The 25,314-nt window shown below is 40.5% G+C and overlaps 1 long non-coding RNA gene across 3 annotated transcripts in view; it reads right to left on the minus strand.

Moving 5' to 3' along the window:
- Nucleotides 1–314: 314 nt before the first annotated feature.
- The window catches only part of LOC132665840 (uncharacterized), a 38,834-nt gene continuing 13,834 nt past the window's right edge, over nt 315–25,314 (minus strand). The window contains exons 2-4 of one of the 3 annotated variants that reach the window (XR_013551265.1): nt 6,141–6,313; nt 754–944; nt 315–505 (exon numbers count right to left, since the gene is read on the minus strand). This is a non-coding gene — a long non-coding RNA (uncharacterized LOC132665840). Of the gene's footprint in view, nt 506–753; nt 945–2,445; nt 6,314–16,892; nt 23,080–23,472; nt 23,656–25,314 lie in introns of those variants that run through there. The other 2 variants (XR_013551266.1, XR_013551264.1) reach the window with 2 other exon arrangements.

Below are 25,314 nucleotides of genomic sequence, written 5' to 3' on the forward strand. Positions count from 1 at the left end.
TTTCTGTCTCTCTTTCTTTCTCATTCTTTCTTTCTTCCTTTCTTTCTCTCTTCCTTTCTCTCTCTCTTTTCTTTGTTTCTTTCTCTTTTCTTTCTCTCTCTTCCTTTCTTTCTTTCTTTCCTTCTTTCCTTCCTTCTCTTTCTTTCTTTCTCTTTTCTTTCTGTCTCTCTTTCTTTCTTTCTCTTTCTTTCTTCCTTTCTTTCTCTCTTCCTTTCTCTCTTTCTTTGTTTCTTTCTCTCTTTCTTCCTTTCTTTCTATCTTTCTCTTTCTTTCTTCCTTTCCTTCTCTTTCTTTCTTTCTTTCTTTCTCTCCTTTCTTAACAACACCTGACTAATCTCATGTGAGATGTTCTCAATGAAGTGAGCTCACCAACAGATGGTGCTGCTGGGACCCATCCTGGTACAAACAACATCTTCATCCCTTGGCAGGGCTAGCTCCTCCTGGCTTTCCGTACCAGGCTTTTCTCATTCCTTACATTTTCAGGCAATGGAGCTCTTGCAGTGGCCTATAAGGGAGGCCATTGTGTGCATTAGGGCAAGTGTTTGCTGGGAATTTGAGTCTCCCACTGTCACCTGGGTGGGTCATGCTTCCTCTGTGGCCCCCACCTGCAAACCCCACTTTCCCCATGTGTGACCTGCACAGGCCATCATGAAGTTCTACAGGCTTCTCCCAAGATCACCCGCATTAGCTCTGGGTCAGTGGAGCTTCCTGAACCTTGGAATTCTGCCCTGCAGTCTGGTGTCGGAAGCTTACCCATCTTATGGTGGTAGGCAGATCTGACACAGGCCTGCTAACCTCTTCACATGGTGAAGAAGGCCTTTAGGGTGAGTGGCCACTGGGCTGGATGTTGCCCCAGGTGTGGTTCCTGTGGAAGTGGTGAGTCACAGCCCTGGTTGCTGGTCTGCTCCTTCATACATCTGCCTCTGGAGGCATCTCACTTCCTCCTGAAATGGAGAGAGAGGAAAGCCCCAGATGCTGGGACATAAACTGCTTTGGCTCTGCCTAGTTACTTCATCTTCCTCAACTCACATTGCCTTTCACCAACTACCACCATTACCACTGGAATCACCCAGAGAACAGAGGAAGGAAACAGGGGAAAGCATAAGTGTGCCATCACATCAGGTGCTGGATCCGCTCAGGTAAGTTTAGAGATAGTTCAAGGAAACAACAATAGTTCAAAGTTCAAAGTTCAGGGAGCCTGAACCCAGTTCATGGGTTGGGTGGAAGGAGGAGGTGTGGGGTGGGAGAGGCATGGATGTTGGTGTCAGGCAGACGTACACTGGGATTCTGGCTTTCCTAATAATGAACCCTGTGGCCTTGCCTGTTACTTGAGCTCTCTGAGCCTCAGTTTCCTCATCTGTAAAGGGAGAGGCACAGTGTTTTCCTCACAGATGTGCAGTAAAGATGAGACGTGATGGTGAATATAAGGCACCAGGTTCTTCTGTCACCGGCCCTGGCTCCAAGTCAGCCAGCACCTTCCAGAGCTGGGACAAGACTGTCGGGAAAGCTCCAACCACCTGCGGACACGCCAGAGCTTTAGGAGGCCAAAGGGACTTCACAGTATCTGGTAAACCCCCTGCATTCAGCAGGTGCCCAAGGTAACCTGTGAAGGGGAGCCAGGAGCCTGTTCGAAGGGGACCCCAAAGGCAGGGTAGGAGAGTGGAGCGGACCACGCTGGCCCGGGCGAGAGCGAGCCACTTGTGTGACAGTGCCATTTCCACTGATGTCTTTTTATCCTCCTCTGTAAGATGACACTTAAGAATAATTATTCCAGTCTTCCTTCAGACTTCATTTTTCTAGATCTGAGAGTCCTTCTTATCACCCTTGGTGCCTTATTTTGGATGACATTTCTTAAGCTTTTAAATGTCTAGAATGATAGATGTAATGATAGACATTTAAATGATAGAAATAATGATAGACATAAATGATAGACATATCACGATATGTCTATTTAAATGATAGACATAAATGTGTGTGTAAATTAAAATGATTTTTAGCTAGAAAAATGAAGTCCAGTTGACTGAATAAGGAAAATACCCAAAATTGCATTAGATAACTCATTTGATTTCTTGGGAGCCATATTTGCTCAAGAGCAAAGCATTAGTCATTGCTTAATTTTAATATTTTTCATAAGAGACATTAAAATTGTAAGCCAATGGGGCGCCTGGGTGGCTCAATCGGTTAAGCGGCCTACTTCGGCTCAGGTCATGATCTCGCAGTCCGTGAGTTCGAGCCCCATGTCGGGCTCTGTGCTGACAGCTCAGAGCCTGGAGCCTGTTTCAGATTCTGTGTCTCCCTCTCTCTGACCCTCCCCTGTTCATGCTCTGTCTCTCTCTGTCTCAAAAATAAATAGACGTTAAAAATAAATTAAAAAAAATTGTAAGCCAATGAGCTATAAATCATTAAAATTTTTTAATGTTTATTTATTTTTGAGAGAGAGAGAGAACAAGCAAGCATGAGTGGGGAAGGGGCAGAGAGAGACGGAGACACAGAATCTGAAGCAGGCTCCAGGCTCTGAGCTGTCAGCACAGAGCCTGGCACAGGGCTCGAACTCATGAACCACAAGATCATGACCTGGGTGGAAGTCTAGACCTTTAACTGACTGAGCCACCCAGGCACCCCAACTATAAATCATGTTTTAAATTAACAACAACAATAACAACAAAACCATTGCAATGCTCTGATTGTATAACAGAGAAGGCAACTTAATAAACATTCAAAATATGGCACAAAAACACTGAAAATAAGATGTGGATTCAAGACGGCAAAATGAAGATGTTTTTGCCCACTTTAGATTTTGGAGAGATACATTTACGTTAAACATTTCAATGAGCCTGGAGAAAGGACATTTTCTTAAGTTATTATTGAAATTGTATTTAAATACGGGTACCTGGTTGGCTTGGTCGGTTAAACGTCCAACTTAGCTCAGGTCATGATCTCATGGTTCATGAGTTCAAGCCCTGCGTCGAGTTCTGTGCTGACAGCTTAGAGCCTGGAGCCTGCTTCAGGTTCTGTGTCTCCCTCTCTCTCTGCCCCTCCCCTGCTCACACTCTGTCTCTGTCTCTCAAAAATAAACATTAAAAAAAATTATTAAATTTTTATGTAAATATTAGAAATTGATGTGTCTCATTTTTGCCATCTACTCTGTCTGTTGATTATTCCAGCATTACTTCTAGTTCACTTGTGGCTCTGTGGAATTTCAAGCAGACATCTGGTTCTTCTGGTGAACATGCACCTGTCCCCAACTCAGGGTGAATTCCAGGGTCCTCACTTGATCTTCCATTGGCAGTTCCCTACTTCTGTGAGCCTGGCTTGTCTGCCCTTTCCCTGCTTGCTCTTGTTCTGTTAGGATCCTACCTTTCACTGACTCAGGATACTCACTTGCACCATGGGAGGAGGTAATGCAGTGGCTCAGGCCCAGCCATCAAGAGTATGGCCTTCGTGAAAGATATGTGTCCCCAAATTGAAACCAGGCACTCCCTCTCCTGTCACCCTAAGAACTCTCACAGCATAAGGGTCAGTGGGGCCTTCATCAAGGGAGGTGGAATGGGTGGGCTTCTTCTGGTTGTGGGGGAGTGACAGGAGCAGTGACAGAGTGAGAACAGTTACCCTCCTCCTGTGCCTTCGTGGCCAGCACTTGCCATCAGTACTTGAAAAGTTCCCACCTGGATGAAGACAGCCTTAGCATCTGGACAGCAGAAATCCCTCTCTGAGTTGGAAACTGCTGTCCTCCTGTGCAGAACCCAAGCTCTAAGACAAGGGGAACAGCAGGGTTTCCCAGATCTTACAGGATAAGGATAGACCTTCCAGTGTCAGTGTTTTATCACTCCATGGATAAGTGTGGTTGTTGTGAGTCTTCAATTCATTGTAAATTTTAATATACTTTTGGTTATATTAAAAGTGCATTTTCACAAAAGTAGAGTTTTGGCCTTTTTTTCATATATATTTTTTTAAAAAGTTTATTTATTTGTTTTGAGAGAGAAAGAGTGTACGAGCAGGGGAGGGGTACAGAGAGAGAGAGAGAGAGAGAGAGAGAGAAAGAGAGAGAGAGAAAGAGAGAGAATCTCAAGTAGGCTCTGCAGTGGTGGCACAGAGACCAACTTGGGGCTCAAACTCACGAACCGTGAGATCATGAACTGAGCCAAAATCAAGAAGTCAGGCGCCTAATCAACTGAGCCACCCAGGAGCCTCTTGGCTTTTTTCGTCCTTAAGTAGGTTCCGTGCCCAACTTGGGGCTTGAACTCACCACCCTGAGATCAAGAGTCTCATGCTCTACTGACTGAGCTAGCCCGGTACCCGTTGGCATATTTTTTAGTAAACAAATATGGTTGGCTCTTCTGTTACACTTCTAAATACATGCCAGGGATCGTATATATCAAACTGATTTCTTTTCAGGTATATATTTTCAGTGGCTCTATTTCCACTGAGGATTGAAAGGCCCTCACACTGGCGTTAACCGATGGTTAGCATTATGTGTGTGCAGGCATCTGCTTTATAAATATATTGGGAATTTCCTCGAAAGTCTGAGATGTGAGGCTGCTGCGCAGGGAGCACTTCCTACACTGTGCTATGGCTTGCCTTGGATGGATGGCTGCCACACTTTATCTAGAGTTATCTGGAACATGTGGGCCTCTTTGATTTATGTGAGTGAATGAAAGAAAACCATTAATATATCTACACAATAAAGATAGCAGGTGTGACAGCTGAACCCCGTAGTGAGGAGACCAGATTCCTGTAGTTGCCTGCCTGCTATGGCCACACCGGAGGTGCCCTGTACCTACGGGTAACTGGCATCCCCCTGGGTCATCAGGCTACAGCACTCTGGGCATCCAGTCTGAGGGTGGGGAATCTGCTTCCACCAAAGAAGCTCCGAAGGAGCATGTGGCTTTGTGTAAGGCTCATTTCCTTAAGAGACAAATGGCCTCCTTGAGGTGTAATGAATTCAGATTTAGCTGGACTTTTGTCATTAAGCTTGAGTGTGTGGGAGAGATATATATACGTATATGTCACTTGGAGTGACCTATATGGTGACTCTTTCTGCATTTGAAGACATACCCATAAGGCATCCCCGAAAGGGAAAATTATGGGGTTCAAATGAATAGGATCCTTGTAAAAGACCTACAACTTATACACACAGAATTTATCCCATAATACTCAGCATCCCGGTCTAGGGGATCAGGGACAGGAGGCAAATGTTCCCGTGCTCGTCCACCTCTCTCTGGATTTGTGAGACAGCTTTTCTCCCTTTTGGTCTAAAGTTAACTTGCAACAGAGTTCATCTGTATGAACATATTCGTGGGAAACAGGGAGGTGGGTGCCTAATACCTTGTCAGGGACAGCTGCTTCTCTGACATGCTGGCTCCAGGGTCTGGAGTGAGTTTCGGGTAGTGCCTATTTGAATACATTCCAAGCAAAGGGACTGACTTAATGCACTTTCTTCAAAAGCCTTATAGAATGGCGCCTGGGTGGCTCAGTCGGTTGAGTGTCCAACCTTGGTCTTGGCTCAGGTCTTGATCTCAGGCTAATGAGTTCAAGCCCCACATTGGGCTTTATGCTGGGCATGGAGCCTACTAAAAAAAAAAAAAGCCTTATTGATAGACAGGTGTCTATTTGGGAGGGGGAGACTAGTATTCTCAACACTGGCTGCCTGTTAGAATCATCTGGAGAGCTCAAAGTCTCGGGGATTTTATGGTTTCTTTGATGAATTGAAAACAGAAAGAGATGATTCTAACAGACTATTTCTTTTGGAAACCAACCTCCAACACCTTGCTTACTCTTAATTAATTTACTGGTGTTGACCCAAATAGAAAGGTATCTCACCTCATCCACCTCCCCTATCTGCCACTCACTGAGTAAGGAAGAGAAAAGGCTTAAGAAGCAGAACTTGGCACTATGCATGCTGGATTACACACAAGCCGATGTAGGATACTCTGGCGAATCAAGAGCGACCCTTCCCTCACCCAGAGATTCTTCCTGCATGGTCCGCGGTACTAGGATTTCTACACCATCTCATGTCCCAATCCGTACACCTGTTTCCAGTCACTTCAGTAGAAAAGAAAGTCAAGAGGAAAACAGCCCCTTTCTCTTGCAGGAGGCATCTAAGTAACTCTGTACTTAGCAACAAAGACCAAAAAACCCACCACACCCTGAAGTGTTTCAAAGAAGAGGGTCAAATTTTCCCGGTGATGAAGATTGCATCCTGGCTGAGAAAGAATCTCCAGGGATGGACGGCTGGAGAATGAGAAGAAGTGGGAACTAGGGATTTATTTGTTCTTCTCGATGGCGCATCTTTCAGTGGGTTCGGCTTGTGCTTCTGTAGAGCAAGACACAAGAACAAAGAAGGGGAGGGGAAGTTAAGTCTTGAGAGAACCAGAGACTCAAGCAATTACTTTTTGTTGTTGATGTTGCAGGTTGTTTCTTTCACGGTTAGTCCATAAAAGAAAATAGGAAATTAAACCCTTATTCTGCTGCTTTTCTGAGCAGCCTGGGAAGGAAGAGCCCAGATGGAATATATGGGGAAACTCTCGGTGGGTTTGGGTCTCCAGAGTGTGTTTTTCCTCCAAAACATATCTGTTGTTGCCCCTCCAAGTAACTGTATATAGTTTGACAGATGTCTCGGTGGCAATGTTGTAAAGGAAAACCAGAGAGACAAACTGCCTTAGCTTAATTGCTGCCAGCATTGACGTCACTTAGAGTATAGGGCATTTAGGAGAATCTTAGAGTCACACAGAGGACACTGTCACACCATGCCATTGAGGGCTGGCTGCGCTAGATCAGTGACAAGGTTTGATCTCGTCACGGTTACAGAAATGTTGTAAAAGGTAAAACAAATTAAAAACAAAACCACACTTCAGAGTGGACATTAGTAAGGAATATAAAAGGGTGGCAAAGTCACCATGGTCATGTGACTTCCAGCTTCCGAAGTCTGTGCTGGTGCTTTGTGAGTATTTAGGTAGGAAGGAAGGGTTTGGTCAGGCTGGAGGGGAGACTAGAGGAAAGGGGTGGGGGAGCTGTTCATTGCGCTGGGAATGTGAGAGGGGAGCATGGCCAGAACCTCCTAGGCTGGGGCTGGGGAGCCAGGACAAGATCCAGGTAACTGTGCACGTTGTGTATCCCTGAAACATGAGTACAGTCCTTCAGGGAGGGTGTTCATGCCTTTAACTGTGCCAGACAGGACCCAGGCCCTTTTGGGCTATCCTGTACCCTGAATCCTTCCCAAATACTTTCCAGGGTCATAAACAAACACTTTCAAAGAGCAGTTCACCTATTTGGGGGACAACGCTGAACTTTGATTTGACCCTTTAAACATGGAAGTTTTAAGAAATGTATTAGTATGATCATAGATGCATGGGGAAGGTAAACTTAAGTCTCCATGCATCATTCAAAGGTGTCTCATGCTGCCTGTTTTACAGTTGGAAACTCTATAGATTTACATGGTTGGGAAAGACAAAAATGAGATCTTTGAATGTCTTTTGAGTATTTGCGGGGTGGGAAGGGAAAATAGAACTAAACAGAATTAGTATATTTCTTCACAGGTACCTGCAGTTTCCAAAAACACTTCATGTCACATTAAAAAAAAAAAAAAAAGAATTTTCCAGGTCAAGAATATGTTCCCAGAGTTATGAAGTAATGTAGGAAAATAATTGTGTCCCCATAAAACAAATCCATTCAAAAGAAGACATAAAAATACCCTCTAGGAATGGCAAAGGAAGGAAGTTTGCCTTGTGTCCAAGCACAAATGGGTGAGGTTGACGTTAGTAGAAATCACTCCCAATGGAACAGTGCAGCTCACCACACATCCAAATCGTTTTCATTTCCACTGGTTTCCTCCTCAGTAATCGGATCTTCTAATTCACGTTCAGAAAAGAATACTGAAAGTAGACTTGCATCTATATTCTTTTAAATTCATGGTCCCAACATGAATATATAAATATATAAAGATAATAGTTTGATCCAGTGTCCTGACAAGTGTTTCAAGTTTGACCAGGAGAGTTCTCACCTACCAGACTGCCACCTGCTTTAAGTCCTTCTGATCCCAAGAAAGACAGAGTAACTCACAGGCTTGCTGAAGCGCCCCGTGTCATGTCACATCAGGTAAGTGATGATCCAGCAGGTGCCTGCTCTTTAGACAAGTGGAGAAAGATGAGGAGCACACAACTCCCCGTAGACAATTTGCCTTCAAGGCTCTCTCTTCCATCCACAGTATTATCTCCTGAGCACTTCCCAGTGGAATTTTAGTAATCTTCTATTTTAATTCTATTTTCTAATAATAATAGAAACTCCTTCTTCATTTCAATGATAAAATCAAATTTGTTTCCCAGATTTTTTCCCTTCTGCTTTATCATCATCATTAGTATTTAATGGTTTCATCATTGGACTCTATTATAATTGTTCTTTAAAAAAAAGTTTTATTATTTTACAATGATAAATAAAAATGTGGGGAAAGGAGCAAAAATAAGAAGGGGAATGTCACAGATTTTTTCCATCAATGAAAAAAAAAAACAAATGAAATTTGTTTGTTTGTATTTTGAGATTATTTATGCTGTCTTTTTTCCACATAATGATTTTTTGGAAAACCCAATATAGACATAGCATAGAGAGTGAAAAGGCAAGACATTCTTGGGAAAAGATACTTGCAGTAAAGTGACACAAGCCTCTTACCTAGAATATTAAAAAGTTCCTACAAATTAAAAAGAAAAAGACAATCTAATAGAAAAATGGGCAAAAGTCTTGAATGGGCATATTGTTAAAAAAGATATTCAAGGGGCCCCTGGTTGGCTCAGTGGGTGGAGCATGTGACTCTTGATCTTCGGGTTGTGAGTTTGAGCCCCACATTGGGTGTAGAGTTTACTTTTTAAAAAAGATATTCAAATGGCTAATAAACATATGGAAAAGAGTTCAAACTCATTATTCATAAGGGGAATGCAAATTAAAACCACAATAACATACCACTACATACTTCCTGGGATAACAAAGATTAAAATGACTGATAGTATCAAATGTTAGTGGGGAGGTAGAGTAACTGGAACTCTCATACGCTTTTCATGACAGTATAAATTGGCACAACACTTTGGAAAACTTTAAGTCAGAATTCACTAAAAATGAACACACATATACCCTACAACCAACAATTTCTCTCCTAGGTATATACCCAATAGAAATGGGTACATTTGTGCAACAAAAGTCATGTATAAGAATTAATGCTTATTGAAGCACCATTTGTAACAGCCTAAAACTAGAGAGGCAAAATGTCAATCAATAGAATAGATTTAAATGCTATACTTATATAAGGGAACACAACACAGCAATCAGAAAGAATTATTGCTAAAGGTAGCAATGTAGATGAATTTACAAATGTAAATTAGGCAAAAAAGAAAGACATCAAGAAGTACAGCTGACCCTTGAACAACACAGGGGTTAGGGGCCCTGACCCCCCATGCAGTGGAAAATGCACCTATGACTTCTGACTTCCCAAAAACTTAACTACTAATAGCCTACTGTTGACAGTCAATTAGCACATATTTTGTATGTTACATGCATTATACACTGTATTCTTACAATAAACTATAGAAAAGAAAATGTTATGAATAAAATCATAAGGAAAAGAAAATACACTTACAGTACTGTACTGTATTTATTGAAGAAAGTCCATGTAGAAGTGGACCCTCACAGTTCAAGCCCATGTTGCTCAAGGGTCGACTGTACATATTCATGGTCCCACTTATATACTTCAGAATTAGGCAAAACTTATTTATGATGATGAAGTTTGGTTATTTTTTTGTGTTGTGGTGACTGAGGGGACCTGAGGGAGCTTTTGGGGTACTGGAAATGTTTGATTTCTTGTTCTGGTGTGTACATGTCGGTGCTCACTTAGAGAAAACTTATTGAGCAATAAATCCATGGTTTTATACTCTTCTGTGTGTGTAAATGTCACTTCATAAAATGCCATTTAACAAAGAAAAAGACACTGTTTTCAAGGTATTCATAAAGAGTTAATTTTTCCCCCTAAGCTGAGTGGGAAAAAAGCAACATTTCAAAATTACCATTTTCTTTTATATGGTATCTGATTTTGAACATATGAAACAAAATTAAAATTAAACATTATAACTAAAACTGCATAGTTTTAAGTCTTGTAAAAATATCATATCTCACTTTTTTTTACTTAACATAAAAAAGCATATTTAGTGTTCCTAGAGATTCATCATAAATATAACCTCTAATGTATATTGTTGGATCAAAATTTGTTAACCCTTTTCCTCCTGTAGGACTGGGTAATTTTAAATTTAGGGATATTATTAAAAATGCTACAATGAATATCTTGGTGCATAATTTCTTTCTAGAGTTCAAATCATTTGCAGATGTGGAATTACTGGGTTGGAGAGCACAGAGATTTTTAACTCTTAATGTATATTATCAAATTGCTTTTTTAAAGGGCTGCTCCAATACACGCTCCAGCGAGATATGATTGTGCTTACTTGATTTAAATTTCACTGATGCTATTTTTTTTGTTTCTTTAATCTTTGATAATTTGATTTGTAAAAATGCATCTCATTGAAAAGATCAAAACTTATCCTGAAAATGCTGCATGTGCTGAAAATTTCTCTTTTGCATTTATCTGCCTAATAGATTTACCAGTCACATAAGACTGTTGTTAATGCAAATAATGTTGTCCAGCGTTAAAAATGCTTATGTTGACCAGACATTTGAAGAATCATTTCAAACCTTGTTGCCAGTGGTGTCTTAGAAATAAAAAGTATTAGTATTTCAGTATGCATTCTAAAAGATAAGAACTCTTAAAAAAACATAGGCACAATAACATAATCATACCTAAAATGTAATTCTTTAATTTCATTAATTATCCAGTCAACATTCACATTTTCTCATTGTCATAAATGTATATGAGTGGTTTTTTTCCTTAAATTCAGATCTAAAATAAGTCCATAATTGTGATCAATTGATACATCTCAAATGTCTCTTAATTTATGGTTTTTTATTTAATTTCTTTTCCACTGTACATTTATTGTTGTGGATCATGTTGAAGACAGTGGTTGTTAGTCCTATACGGTTCCTATAGCCTGGATGTACTGATTATATTCCTGTGGTATTTTTAGAACATATTCAATATCCTCTATTTTTCCTACAAATTGATAGTCAGTACCTGAGACTTGATGCAGTTTTTTTTTTTTAAAAATCAAGATTACCTCATAGGTAGTATGTATACTTCCCTTAGGAGGTACATAATGTCTGGTTGTCTCTTTTTATGCTGTTTGTGGCCATTGATGGTCATTGCCTGGACAATGAATTCCTTAGGACTTGCAAAAATTGTGATGAGTTCTATTAATAAAGGGAATCTCTTAATAAAGGGAATCTTCTCCCTCACCTATTTAGTTCCCCCGAGATACTGTTTATATAGGAAAAAGGCACATTAAATGCTTTGTCTACTAGCTTTCAAAATAATGACTTTGTTCCCTGCTATTTTCCACAGGCGAACAACGAGTTTCTTTATTAGTATCATGATTTCAAAGACTTAAACACATTTGCTGTGTTTCATTCCAATGCAGTTACCCTTTTTGATGCACAAATGGACACATCTTTGTCCGGTAGGAGTCCCTCCAGATGGGCTCTCATGTCTTTTTGACACGACCCTAATATTCCTCCATAGTTTTTTTTTTTCTTTCTGATATGACAGGATGTTCCAGGCTCTTTAGAAAATGTTTTAGGGGCTCCTGGCTAGATCACTGGTGGAGCATGAGACCCTTGATCTTGGGGTTGTAAATTCAAGTTCTATGTTGTGTGTAGAGGTCATTAAAAATACAATCTTTAAAAATTGAATTTATCCTTAAAGGATGAATATTTTCAGCCATTGAAAACACTCAGAAAGGGAGCCTTTGAATCTGAATACAATTCTCAAACTGGAATCCTCCCAAAATATTCTGAGCAATGGCAGATTCCTTCAGGAGATGGAAAAGTTGTCTACTTGTATGATACAACTGTCATCAGTTTGTAAGTTTTTTTGTATTTTTTATAAAAGCCATTTACATTCTTTCCTAGTTAGTCATAGATGGTTTACGTTTCTGCCTCCCTTGCTAGTCTGTATTCTGAGAACAAAACCTTACCTTATTCATCTTTGCATCCCTAGCACAGCACTTATCACTTAGTACTTAGGGAACACATTTCTTTTTTCATTTTTGACTTTAGAATTAATATAAATTTAAAAGAGCTATATAATATGGGGAAGTACAGTAAGGGAAGCAAACCCCTACGTTTCCAGAACCATGCATATTCACTGTTAGCATGTCACATGTCCATCTGGGTGACTGGCTATGCACCAGAAAATAAAGTTTACACTTTGCCTTAATATAGCTTGTGATTTCTATAATAATGTTTACACGCACATTTAAAAATCTATACAATTATGTTTAGCTTTAAAATATTTTTACATTTATTACCAGTTTTTTACCCTCCAGATGACTGGCAAAATATCTAACACAAACATAATTAAGGCCATTTTGTAAGTTGGGAGCTAAGGAATAGAACAGTCTAATGGTTCAACTGAGGACACAGAGGAAAGGTCAGAGTCACCGGGGGAGCGCAGGTGACTTTGTTCTCAACTCCATTACTGGCGCCTCCCAGAGACTTTGGGGAAGAACTGTTGGGATCACTCCAGCCCTTGCTGGCAGCATTGACAGAACTGGGTGTTCTGGGGGCGATATTACTGGCCTCGCCCCTTTAGGACAGTATTACCATGTGGAGAAAAGGGACAGAATGTGGGTCTTTTCAAGGGAACAGAAATGCCACCCTTTTAGGAGGATAAATTTTGCCTACTTTTCAACACTATTTCAGAATGCAAGTTACTCATTCCACTTCAAATGAAATTACTTAGGAAAAAACACTTTCACATAAGGTATAAAGGGCAGTTTTTGGAAACAGAGACCAGTTCCAAATGCTGGGTCTACCACTTATTAGCTTTTCGACATGTCAGTTTTCTCATGTGTGGAATGGAGATAACATTCACCAGAAAAGATCTGTGTTAGGATTCACTATCTGGAGGAAGGAACTGCATGAGGAAGGGCTTGTGGGTGCTGGGGGGCCAGGTTGCTGGGACAAGGTCACCGTTTGACATTAAATGAAAGAGAAGAAGGATTTGAGTCCTGAAGATTTCTGAAATGGGAGCCAAGATATGCTGTGAATTTTCACTTTCTCGAGTGGCGAACGATTCAACTGCTCCCAGTCTCCAAAGTGGGGGGGTATGGTGGCCGGATGGCCAGGTCAAAGATGTGGCTGCAGTGGGATGAAGGTCTGGACTCAGATCAGTAGGTGCAGTCTGGTAGCAGAGGGGTCTGAACCTGGGAAAGTGATCCCTGTGGTGGAGATCTGTGGTGCCCTGTGGAACCAGGTGAGGTGCTGATGTCCTTGGAGGCCACTTCCCAGGGGCGGGGCTGCACCTGTGAGCAATTGTAGCGCACCATTGCTCCTAGGGGCGGGGCGGGTGCAGCTCTGCAGCTCAGATTTTTGCTCCACTTACAATGTCCTTATTCAAGCTTTCCTTGGGCAGACCCGAGGCTCCAGGGGGACCTCCTCCCCTGACGGAAGTTGGGATATTTTACTCCGGTAGTCCTGTCCCCACCTGGTGGCTCCAGCCCATCCCTCCCGCCCCGTCTGGTGTTCACTCAGGCAGACAGAACCACCTTTACATTCAAAGGGCTTTTAGATCCTGGTAGGGCTGCTGCTGTGCTTGGGGAAGGACCAAATTCATCAGACTTAATATCCTAGGTACTGTGAGTCAGAAATTTAGTGACCTTTTTCAGTTCATCTTTTCCTTCAACCTTTTTTCCTGGAAACGTTCAAGGCTACATAAAAGTTGAAAGGATAGTGCAACGAACACTGTGATATCTCCCACCTCTTCCGCAGATTCCGAGCAGAGGGAAGCCCAGGTGCCCGCACCAGACGCATCTACAATGTACAGCTGGCTCTGGGAGATACTGAAGCTGACCACACCAGAGCTGTACGCTAAAATTGCTTTTTGAAATCAGTGAGGCGATTGCCTATGCCCATTCGGGAAAGAAAAACAAAGTGGCTGCAGGGCTGCTGGCTGTCAGGGATCTCACTTGAAGAGTCTATTGGTGAGTCAAGAGAACTGAATTTGCCAGACTGGCTTTGCTGCTGTGTCAGCCCGGGTATTGGTAATGCAGATGTTGGGGGCCCCTGGCCTTGGTGAGTTCTTGGGGCCTCTGCCCTCTAGCAATTACTTGCTTCCTATTTCCTGGAATCTGCCAGAAGTGAGCCTTATAGTATAATTACCCTAAATCGTTACAGCGAAGTTTTGAATGAAAGGGAATGAACCCTCTTTACTTACTTGAAAAGAAGTGAAGAAAAGACATTCGGAATGTCAGGAAGACTTTTAAAAAGACGCAGGACTCATTTCTCCTTCAACGGAGAACACCACCTCCTAGTTTTTCCATATGGCTCTGAAGCGATTGCAGGTACAGGGTAGCCATATCTGCAATTTCTCATCTCTGGGGAAGATTTAATTGCCTCTGTCATATAGCAATTAAGAGGACTAAGTCCTCCCATGTATACCCACATTCGCTTGAACTTTTTCATTCAACACTTAAGAAAACAACTCATCAGAACTGTGAGCTGTGACCTCTATCACCTTGCCATGGATATCCAAATTGCATCATGTTATTGTGGAAAGGCCTGGCCTCACTTGGCCTTAATCTATACTACAGCCTTTTTCTTAGTGTCTTTCAGATAGGATGGTGTGGTGATCTCACTTTGTGGGGGACTGTGGTAGATAGTGGGGCAGGGGTTGCTGGAAGACTCCCTCCTCTTTCTGCTTCTTGGAGGTCATAAAGAAATTCAGCTGCACTGGACTCATTAGATATGTCCTCTTCTGAAATTTGGGGCTGCTACCCAAGCTGGGCGTCTCACTTTGGCCCTCAGGCTGTATCACAGGGTCTTGCTGGGCACAGCTGCAGATTTACTGTCACATGGTAGCTCCATACCCACACAGAAAGACTGCAAGGCATAGAATTTCTGTTTTCTGAGAGCATGGAAGTTCTCTCCTATACTGGATGGTTCCAGGCTGGCAGAGGGGAGCAACGAGGGATAAAGTCTTAACTACCTAAAGACATGCTAACAGAGAGAAACACAGCATTGTTCCCTTGTCTTTTAACCCTGCACCCCAAACACTGCAATACCCTGAGAAAATCAGAGTGGCCTTTTATATAACAAACAAGGAAAAAACTCCAATCATTTTTATTATTGTTTGCAAACCTTCAAATCTAATGGTATATTCAGACTGCACTAGTAGGTTTTGAATCAAAGAACTACACAACTGACATTTTTAGGATCTGTTCTTTTCATTTGATTTTGATTTTTTTCTAGCTTTATTGAGATGTACCTGACATATAACATTATATAAATTTAAGGTGTACAGCATGATGATTTGATATATGTATATATTGCAAAGTGATTACCACAATAAGGTTAGCTAAGGCCATCACCTCAAATAACTACCGTTTGTGTGTGTGTGTGTGTGGTGACATTTAAGATACTCTCTTAGCAACTTTCAAGTATAGAACACAGTACTGTTAACTACAGTCTCCATGAGGTACATTCGATCCCCTGAACTTACTCATCTGAATGAGGGTCTGTTCCATAGATAATTCAGGCATGATCACTCTCTCCAAACAACTTAAAGTCTTACTAACACAAGGCACAAAGAAGTTGGAAATGATGCAGTTGGTGCTGAAGGAAGTCAGAGGAGTTGCAAAGGTGATGTCAGAAACAGCCAGAGAAAGCTTCATGGACAAGGGGCAATGAACTCACAGGCTTAAACTCAGCACCTGTTATAATACATAAAACATGTGAAAGGGGGTCTGGAAGATACACACCAGAGTGATGAATTCTGGGAAAGAGATTGGGGTTGCGTATGGCGGCTATTAAATGGGACCGTTGATTTTTATTGCACCCATGTATCATTTGTATAATCAGTGGTGTGCTGGTAAATGTTTCAGAAGCAGCATTCTCTCTCTCTCCCTTTCTCTCTCTCGAAAAAGTTCTTATTGTAGTGTTTTCCATGGTATAAATAATTCCATAATGGCTAATTTCAAGCAACCAACGTAAGAGTAATTAGCTCACAGATTCTTGGAAATTTAATAATCAAGTTCTTATATGCCAGGCTCTGGGTCAAGTGCTGGTGGAGATGGAAAAAAAATATTGATGCAATCTTTGTCTGCCAGGCAACAGAGATATAGTGGGAGAGCTCAAAGAGGAGCTAGAGGAAGGATGATTAACCTTGGCTAAGTACAGAGAAGCAGGCAGACCAGAGAAGGGTCTCTGAATCAGCTTTGAAAGATGGCATAATAGCTAGGTAATTAGAGAATGGGAAAAGGCCCCAAAGCATGGACATATATGATACATTCAGAGAACTGCAAGTTTCTCTTTTTGTACAAGATTATTGGCACAAAAAGTAGGATGAGGCCTGGGGCCATATTGTCAAAGGCAATAAATTTCACTGTGTAGTAATGAGAGCCACGGACAGTTTTTGAGAAGCATCCGGCAATAATTCTGATGGCAGTGTGGAGACTAACCTGTAAAAGAGATCACTGCGATGTTTCGAACAGAATATAATGAGAGCTTCAATTAAGGCAATGCAGTAGGCATAGAAATGGGGCAGATCCAGACAGGATATTGGGATTGGCTGAAGTGAGTGAGGGAGATTGGCTGCTTTTGAAGATAATACCCAGGATTTTGAAAAATGATCACTCTGCCCCCTGTGGAAATGAGTGACTTGGGAGCCCAGTCCATCATTTCCTTTGTATCTTACTGCCATTTATGAGTTTGAAAGCAAGAAGTTCTGAGACATGAGTGGCGGGTCATGAAGATGGTTTTGTTTTACTATATTTGGATTTATAGATCTTAATTCTAGGTAGTTATGTTATAAAAATTATGGACTTCTGATTTGGGATGGAGGGCATCTCACAAAATTGGGAAATAATAATGGGCCCAGGTGTTTACTGGATAAATAATAATTTACCGATGGAGCTTAAAAAGAGAATAAATAAGGGAAGGGAGGAAAGCACCCAGGTGAACCTGTGAATCCCGTTACTTTGAAGAGTAATAGGCATAGTACGGAAAGAATAAGGGAGTGGGAGGTGTTTCATGATTCACGTGAGGAAACAGTTGGGAAGGAGGCCAGAAACAATAGTTGGTGCTTTAGATGTCTGTGTACAAATACACAAGGCATAGGTAACAAGCAAAGTAACTGTTATAACATCAGGTGTAAACATAAAGTTCTCATTGAAACCTTGTGGATGAGACTTAAGACTTACACATAGTGAGGAAATCAAACCTGTGCCCTCTTCAAAGGAAGCACGTCTATGAAGTGGGGAAGGCGATTCATGTGTGTTATAGGGGAACTAAGTAGAAGCCCAGTGAAGAGCATAAAGATGAACATTTAGGAGGAGAGAATCAGAACATTACTATATACCATTTGGCCAGAAGGTAATGAGGAAAAATTAAATTTCACATTTGTCTTTTTTTTTTAATGTTTATTTATTTTTGTGAGAGAGAGCACCAGTGGGGGAGGGGCAGAGAGAGAGGGAGACACAGAATCTGAAGCAGGCCCCAGGCCCTGAGCTGTCAGCACGGAGCCGGACACGGGGCTCGAACCCACAAACTGTGAGAACATGACCTGAGCCAAAGTCACTTCACCAACTGAGCCATCCGGGTGCCCCATCATTTGTCTTTTTTTTTTTTTTCATTTTATACATGTTTGATTTATTTTTGTTAATGTTTACTTATTTTGAGAAAGAGAGAGAGAGGGCAGGGGAGGGGCAGAGAGAGCAGGAGAGACAAAGAATCCCAAGCAGGCTTCATGCTATTAGTGCAGAGTCCAATGTGGGACTCAGTCCCATGAACTGTGAGATTATGACCTGAGCCAAAATCAAGAGTTGGATGGTTAACCAACTGAGCCATGCAGGCACCCCTAAATTGCACATTTGTATAAAATATCTCAACAAAATTCTTCCACAATTTTTAATGAAAAATCTGACCCTGATCTCATGAACATAAGATTTTCATATCCATTTTTATGCTTGAAACAGCCACATGTGGTTTCTGACAAAAACTTTTTTTTAAATGACCTCTTAAAATGCTCAATAATCTCTATCAAGAAAAAATAATTGTCGTATAAATGGGTGGTGACAAAAAAATTAAAATGTTTTTATAATTATTTAAAAATGTACAATAGTACCATCCATAACTATTTAAATATGCACAATAGGACTATAGAGAATCAAACAGTACTTCCTTTTTTTTTCCATTGACAAATGTAATAATGAAACTTGTATGATAAGGCAAATAGATTCTTTATGATGGGCAGATACACTCGACTCACCCATGGGGATAGCCCTCTAGCCAGGTTAATAACCCCCTGTAGCCAAAGGATCATTAATCTGTTCAAAGGGATCTGATAAAAAATTCAACAGTGGAAGTCTCTAGCAAGTGTCAGGCCAGAGGCATGTTGATGCTCTCAGGTGATCTAATTGCATGCGAAGCCATACTCTATCAGTAGCTCGGGATGTGAGTGTTATAGGTTGAATCGTGTCTCCCCTGCCACAAATTCCAGTGTGGAAGTCCTAACTCCAGTACCTCAGAATGTGACCTTATTTGGAAATAATGTCTTTGCAGATATAATCAAGTTAAGATAAGGGTGGGCCCTAATCCAGTGACTAGTCCTTTTAAGAAGAGGGAAGCTTGGACATAGAGACACATAAAGAAGAGACAATGTGAAGAGACATGCAAAAAAGATCCAAGGGGAAAGGCCTGGAACAGAGACTTCCCTGTCAGCCCTCAGGAGGAACCAATCTTGCTGACATCTTAATTTTGGACTTCTGGCCTCCACAACTATGAGATAATACATTTCTGTTATTTAAGCCACTTGGTCTGTTGTGCTTTGTTACAGCAGCCTGGGCAAACTCATCCCCTGGAAATAGAGTTCAGCCCCCAAGAGTTGGGAGTCGGGGTGGGACTGGTGAGAACCAGACAGTATGTAAGGGTGACAACCAGCAAAGGAGTGAAGCTTCAGTCCCAGGGGAGGAATGAAAATGAAAAAGGTGAACAGAGACAATGTCTAATGAGTTTTGGGCAAATGTTATGAAGTTAAGACTGCTCACATGGGCTTTCCCAAAACTTATCTCCCAAACATGAAAGATCTTACATCAAATACAAAGTGGTAAGAGCCCAGGAAGGCTGGTTGCACTCGGGCACAGTGGCCCAGGGGCTGGGCCACATCATTGTGTGTGAGGTCTCTAGTATCTATGGCTGAGGAGGGGGTGTATGCAAGGCAGTTGTGTGAAAGCAGATTTAGGATTTATTATATAGAAGGATAAATTTTCGCTCAAAACGAAGAGAACTTTCACTTTTTCTCTATAAAAACATTTGCAATTTAAAATTTCATAGGAAATTTGTAAAATAGAAAAAGGAAAAACATCTCCCCACAATTCCACTTAAAAAAAAAAAAAAAAAGTAATCTCTACATCCAGTGTGGAACTCGAACTCATGACCCAAGATCGAGAGTCCCATGCTCTACTGACTAAGCCAGCTAGGCACCCCCACAATTCTACCATCTTAACTGAATTCACCATGCATTTCCTTTGTCTTTCTTCATGTATGCATATTTTAGGTAGTTGGCTATAGAGAGTGTACATATATTTTGCATCCTGATTTTTTTTTTTTCCCTGACATCATGACCTGAGCTGAAATCAAAAGTCTGATGCTTAACTGACTGAGCTACCTAGGTACCCCACATCCTGATTTTTAAAGGAATACAATTATGGTATAAGCATGTTTCTATTTTGCTACATGATTTCTCACAAAGATAACTTTAAATTGTTGCTTCAGCCCATGGAGTGCGTGAAGCATAATAAATGATTCCCTGTTGTTGGATGTTAAGGTTGTGGCTGGTTTCTTCTTTATCAATATTCCCTTTGCGGTTCCTTCCAGCAATGAGATTCTATGATTCTTTGTTTGGCAAAGGGAAATGAAAACCACTTCTCAAATGATCTTCTCCATCTTTAATTCCTTTTAAGAAGGGGTCTTTTGAGATACCCTGACATGTTACATTAAGTAAGTCAGATTTGTTTATTTCCTGAGTATCACTTCACAAAAATAATTTTAAGAAATTTCTATCCAGTTGCCTATCCTGGACAGTGTTTTTTCTAAATGCATCCCCCAAAATTAAAAAATAGAAAGTTAGTACCAAGAATTTCTATATACCTTTCATCCAGATTCCCTCAAAGATAACATTTTACCTAACTACAGTACAATGATCAGAACTGGAAAAGTACCATGGATACAATACTCTTATCAAGTCTATAGACCTGATTCAGATCGCACCAATTGTTCCACTGTGTCCTTTTTCTGGTTCCACATCCAATGAGGGATCACAGGCTGCATTAACCCTTGTGTCTCCTTAGTCTTTATTAATCTAGAAAACTTCCTCAATATTTCTTTGCCTTTCACACCTTGATACTTTTGAAAAGTACTGGCCAATCATTTTCTAGAATGACCCTCAGCTGAGTTGTCCTGTATCTCATCTCCTCATGGACTTTTCATAGCACCATATCGATGTTGGGTCCTTCTCAGAACATCTCTGTGGGAAGCACATGATGTACATCTGTCCCATTACAAGTAATGTTAACTTTAATCACCTGGTGAAGGTGGTGTCAGATTCTGTTACTGTAAAGTTACTATTTTTCTCTTAGTATTGTGGGGATTTTTTTCTCATTATACTTTCACTGACAAATTTTAGCTTTTGTTGATGATACTTCTCTGAACCAATTATTACTGTTTTCCAAGTGATGATTTTACTATTCTTGTTATTCATTCTATTGTTATTAGTTGTAATTTCCTTGGACAGATTTCATAGATTTCTGTAACCCATATAGCCCTAGGTCATCCTTCCATTAGAGCAAAAGAAGAGACTATTTATCTAGTGCTCAGCCTGTGTTGTTCCTGTTATCAAGACACAAGGGGGCTGCCAAAGGCTTGGAGATGACAGAGCACCCTCATGTATCTGCACTGGCTCCTGATTTTCTGAATCTTCCTCGGCTAGTTATAGCTCATTCTGCCAAGGAAACACACCCACTTTTTCATACATTACCCTTTATTTATTTATGTATTTTGAGAGAGAGAGAGAGAGAGAGAGAGAGAGAGAGAGAGAGAGAATCCCAAGCAGGCTCCATGCTGTCAGCACAGAGCCTGACGAGGGGCTCGATCCCAAGAGCCATGAGATCATGACCTGAGCCAAAAGCAAAAGTAGGACACTTAACCAACTGAGCCACCCAGGTGCCCTTTCATATATTAGTTACTCTTAAATCATTACTGTAAAATAATAAAGAAGTAGCAATTGCCACTTCAATTCTACAGATGAGAAAAATGAACCCCAAGGAGGTAGATACATTGCCTGGATCAGATAGCGGCACAATTGGAACTAGTTTCCAGTTCCTAGAGGTTTTTTACTTCCTATCAGGGATGGTCTAAAAAGTATATTACTTCTATTTGTATATGGATAACATGATATGTCTTCAAGAGAAGATGTAGTTTTGAACAAAATTATTATCAATCAGACTATCACTCTTGGCTTTTTTTGTACTGTTCACCATTATAATCTACTCTATTATTTGCAAATAATAATAATAATAATAATATTTAAACATAAGCTTCTTACAGATGTACATTTCATTGACTGTTTTCATCTCAAGCTGAATTCCTCATGATTCCTCATTAAATTCTAAATATGGAATCTTCCATTTAACCAGAATGGTTAAGAGGTTCTGGTTAACTGAACATTACCCTTTAAATACCATTCTTCAAAGAATCCAAGCACAAAGATGAAGGGAAGGTATTCTTTTTTTTTTAAATTTTTTAATTTTTTATTTTTTAAGTAATCTCTATATTCAACGTGGGACTCGAACATACAACCCTGAGATCAAGAGCCAGCCAGGTGCCCCGAAGGGAGAGTATTCTCTAAAATCGGACAGTATCGTATGTTAGTATGAACAGCAACTCTCATTGCATGGTGCAATTAAAACATGAGGTAGGAAATAAGCTAATTAAAAAATTTATATCTACGTTATCTTATTTCCTTGTTATTTATCTTCTTTCCTAAAAATAGCATGTAGGAGAAAGAAATTTTAGATTAGGTGGACTTTCTGATGATCGGTATCTTGGATTTTAAAAAGTTACTAATATGTCTGTTAAACTAGTTTCTTTTCTTTAGGGCACCAGTAATTAGCATTTACCGATGGGACAGCAAGCATCTGCATTTGCTCACACAATCAAAACTCACTGTGAACTCAGTGCCTCAGAGCAGGTACCCCTTCTGGTAAGTGTTATTTTGTTTTATTTTTAAGTCATTTGTGTCCCCGGTGTTTGTCCTTGTCCCTGGCACAAAGTAAGCACTGGATAAATATTTGCTGACTGATCTACTGACCCACTGACAGCCAGACTTCATTCACATCCAGGGTGAGGGCCCAGCCTGGGCCTTCCTGAATTCCTGGGATTTTTTTTTTCTTATTTCAAAAAAATAATACATGCTCATTATAGAAACTTGTAAAATAGAAAAACTCACACACACACACACACACACACACACACACACAGAGGAAATAAAGGCCCTTCCTTATCTTGCCAGCCATAAAGATGATTACACCATAAAGATGAGCATTTTTCCATTTATTAAATATTCTTCAAAAACATGTTTTTTAATGGCAATAGAATGATCCATTGTGTGGATATGCTATATTTAATAATTTCCTTGTTGTGGGTCATATAAATTCTGTACAATTTGCCACCATTATGATGTTACACAATAAGTTCTCCAACTAGTAAAGCTGATTATCAAGTTACTTTCTGAAAAGATTATATCCGTTTAAGTCCACTTGCTCCATAGATTTTCAATGCTGACAGTTGAGAAACAAGGGTTTCGAAACTACTCCTTTCCTTTTGAACGGCCTTCCATGTCATGAGAATGAGCTAGCCTTTTCCTGCAGACTTAATTCTGGGCCCCTGTGAAGGGTAGGGTAAATCACAGGGGAGTGGATAATTTGGAAAACACGGCTGGAAACCTCAGTGTAAAGTGAAGAGAGAGTATTAGCCCTTAAAAAAAAAAAAAAAAAAAGGTTTTGGGATACAGCAAAGAGCAATAGTACCCCAACCAGAGTGATTAATAACACAAAACAACTAATATTATTATGTTGGTTGTGGTCACTTTATTCATGCCCCCAAATTATTTTACAAAAGATAAAATCATGCTAGTGAAAAGGAAAAAAATATCTGGGCTGGAAACTAGTCAAAAGGAGAGAGTACTTTAAAAAACAATTAACATTCAATAAATAAATAAAAATTTAAAATAAAAAAAATTAGGGGTGCCTGGGTGGCTCAGTCTGTTAAGTGTCCTACCTTGATTTCAGCTCAGGTCATGATCTCACGATTTGCAGGTTTAAGCCCCAAGTTGGGGTCTTCGTGGACAGTGCGAATGGAGCCTCCTTGGGATTCTCTCTCTCTCTCTCTCTCTCTCTCTCTCTCTCTCTCTGTCCCTTTCCTGCTTGCACACCTGCACACACACACATGCTCTCTCTCTCTCTCTCTCTCTAAATAAATAAACATTTAAAAAACAAATAAAAATGAAAAAATATTAGCATTTGTTTCTGAGGAACAGATTTGCTTCACTCTGAAAGAAAAACTTCATTTTCAAGAATAATATATAACAAAAATTTCCAAAAACAATTTGCCATTATCATAAACAAAAATTCTATTCTGGCCCTTGTTTTTTTCTGCATCTGCTGATTCCACCTCCAAGACTGGTAGATCAGGTGTCAGACTGGAAACTTGGCTCAGTTCCTAAAGTTATCCTTCAGTTCCTAAATATCGGACATACACATCTCTTTATTAAGTCAGCATTCAAAATGACTGTGAGCCATTACAAACATGTAAAGTATTATTATTGCAAAAGAAGAGCTTAACTATTCAAAATTTAACCCTTGGTAGGACAATTCTATTTCCAGGTGTCCAGTCAAGCAAAGGCTGCAATACTTGGAACTCTGTGGAAAGCTCTAGAGATTGAGCTCTGGGCTCTGAGCCAGTTGTGTGGTGGGAAACCACCATTTTAGAAAGTGGGATTTTTAGAATACAGTGGGAGTGAGACTGAAATCAATCTTTATGTGGGACAATTTTACTGAGAAGCCTGAGTGATTGACCCTTTATTTTATTTTGTGTTTTCACTGATTGCCATGAATCCCATTCCAGCTTCTTTTTCCATCACAAGCCTATTTATTACATTTTACAGCTCGATGGCTCATGAATAAACACTGTAACCGCCATTAGTCAAAAAGAGGATACTCTGTAGAGAGTTGGGGTAATGTGCTTTTATTAATATGAGGGTAGTTGGGAAAGCAGTGTTGACCCCCCTTTCTTTGTACATTTCTTTAGACAGTCTCTCATGGTTAACCTTGTAATCTTAGTGCATGATTGACTAAAGACAGACCATCAAAAGTGAACTAAAAGCCAATATAGTTTTGTCCCAAAGCATGCTGGGAAGTCAATGGATGCCAAAGCTATTTTGTCAGGAGACAAAGAATAAGTCATATTTCTGGGGCCCTTATGTTTCCCTTCAACAAGGAAGTGGAATGGGAATGGAAGGTGAAAGACGTGTGACCACTTTTAAATGATGCAAGAAAAGATATGTTTTTTTATTGACATTTTCCTTTCTAGTGGTGGTGGTTGATCCAAAGGTTCTAAGCTGGAGTGAAGGTTTAAGTAGCTGGGATTTGGAAAAGAGTGTGGTTCGGGGATCCTAAAGGATGGAAGTAGATTGTACTTTAGGGTGAAGTGAGCAGAAGTAAAAACGTCCATTTCCATCCTCTGATCCCCACATGTGTATGCCTGCCCCTGTTCATCTAGCTTTCTTAGCTCCATAATACCTTCCTTGGGTGGCTGGGGCTGGGGGCAAAGGGAAAAATGGTTTAGTGGATATTGTTGGTATTCTGCCTGTTTCTCCTCTTTCCCTATCTCAGTGGACCCACATTTTCATTTTATTTTTATTTTTATTTAAAAAAAATTTTTTTTTAACGTTTATTTATTTTTGAGACAGAGAGAGACAGAGCATGAACGGGGGAGGGGCAGAGAGAGAGGGAGACACAGAATCGGAAGCAGGCTCCAGGCTCTGAGCCATCGGCCCAGAGCCTGACGCGGGGCTCGAACTCACAGACCGTGAGATCGTGACCTGAGCTGAAGTCGGACGCT

This window comes from Panthera onca, chromosome D3 (assembly GCF_046562875.1).
Source record: "Panthera onca isolate mPanOnc1 chromosome D3, mPanOnc1 haplotype 2, whole genome shotgun sequence".
Classification (NCBI taxonomy): domain Eukaryota; kingdom Metazoa; phylum Chordata; class Mammalia; order Carnivora; family Felidae; genus Panthera; species Panthera onca.